Source organism: Oryctolagus cuniculus, chromosome 8, assembly GCF_964237555.1.
Source record: "Oryctolagus cuniculus chromosome 8, mOryCun1.1, whole genome shotgun sequence".
Lineage (NCBI taxonomy): Eukaryota > Metazoa > Chordata > Mammalia > Lagomorpha > Leporidae > Oryctolagus > Oryctolagus cuniculus.
The window spans coordinates 40,965,157-40,966,460 of record NC_091439.1 but is presented as its reverse complement, the minus strand read 5'-3'; the positions used below and the strand labels follow the sequence as shown (position 1 = coordinate 40,966,460).

General features: G+C 39.0%; 1 long non-coding RNA gene across 1 annotated transcript; it reads left to right on the top strand.

Annotated features, from left to right (window-relative positions):
* The first annotated feature begins 460 nt into the window (after positions 1-460).
* Positions 461-1,051, top strand: LOC138843490 (uncharacterized). The gene is made up of 2 exons (XR_011378256.1): positions 461-623; positions 838-1,051. It is a non-coding gene; the product is annotated as an uncharacterized lncRNA (long non-coding RNA).
* The last annotated feature ends 253 nt before the right edge of the window (positions 1,052-1,304 follow it).

The window sequence follows — 1,304 nt, the reverse complement described above, 5'->3', positions numbered from 1 at the left end:
TTGTTATAGGCATTTGGAGGATGAACCAGTGGATGGAAGATCTCTCTCTCTTTCTCTGCCTTTCATATAAGTAAAAATTGTTAAACAAAACTAAAAAAACCCTCTGCATGTATGTTGATGATTTTCAAACAGGGTTTTACATGTATTGTTGTTTAAAATCTAAGACACAGTTTTATATCCTGTGTGAACCCCGTCCCTCTACTACTCTTGGATGTGATACCCAGAAGGTCTCTGGTCAGTATCTCCTTTACTAAATGGCTCTGCTCTGTTTTCTATTTGCCATAAGAAGATATCACCATTCTCGCTGGATAATTAAGAGATGAATCACTTTATATCTGGCTCTGTACAAGATGTTTGCATATGATCATGAATCAAAGAACAGAGATTCTCCTGTGTTCATAAGGATTAATGTCATTAATGATACTTTATTTTCTTAAATTTTAATTTTTTTCCCAACCAGCACAAGATGAACACATTGTTATGTTGATATAAGGAAGAATATTGCAACATGTCTATCTCCCACTCCAGTCAGTCTATGGAGAGGCAATAAAACCAAGGAAGACTCTCCAAGTTATGATCTGCCCTCATTTCTACTTTTCCAGGCCAACTTGAACAGGGCACAGGTAAGTGTGTGCCACCTTTTGCAGATCCAGGATTTCCTTAATCCCAATCAAGGCAATTTGGATAAGCAGCTACATGATTTGCTACCACACTGGTCAGGGACACAGGAAATGCAACCATTCTCAGTGTTGCAGAAATTTTCTGCATGCCTGGCTGTTGATGATTGGATTTACATATTTACCCATAACCATAAAATATTTTATCCTTTGTTCCCAGGTTCTTACCTGTGTCCTCCTTTGGGACTATCTTATACAACTGCCTACTCTGAAACTTCAGTGGGTTTATACTGTGGGGCCCTTTGATCATCATGTAATTGAAGGTAAAATGGGAAGTGATGTCATAACGTGGTTTTGATCTGCATTCCCCTGAACACATTTGTATATACTTGTCCATTTGTATGTTTTCTTTGAATAAATATCCATTCAAGTCAGTAGCTTATTTTTTAAATTGGGTTATTCGATTTGTGCTACTTTTTAAAAGAGATTTATTTGAAAGGCAGAGTTACATAGAGAGGGAGAGAGAGAATGAAAGAAAGAGACAGAGGTCTTCTATCTGCTGGTTAATTTCCCCAAATGGCTGTAATGGCCAGGGCTGGGCCACATAATTGCCAAGAGCCTGGGGCTCCTTCTGGGTCTCCCAGACAGCTGGCAGGGGCTCAAGTAGTCACGCCAACTTAACTGCTC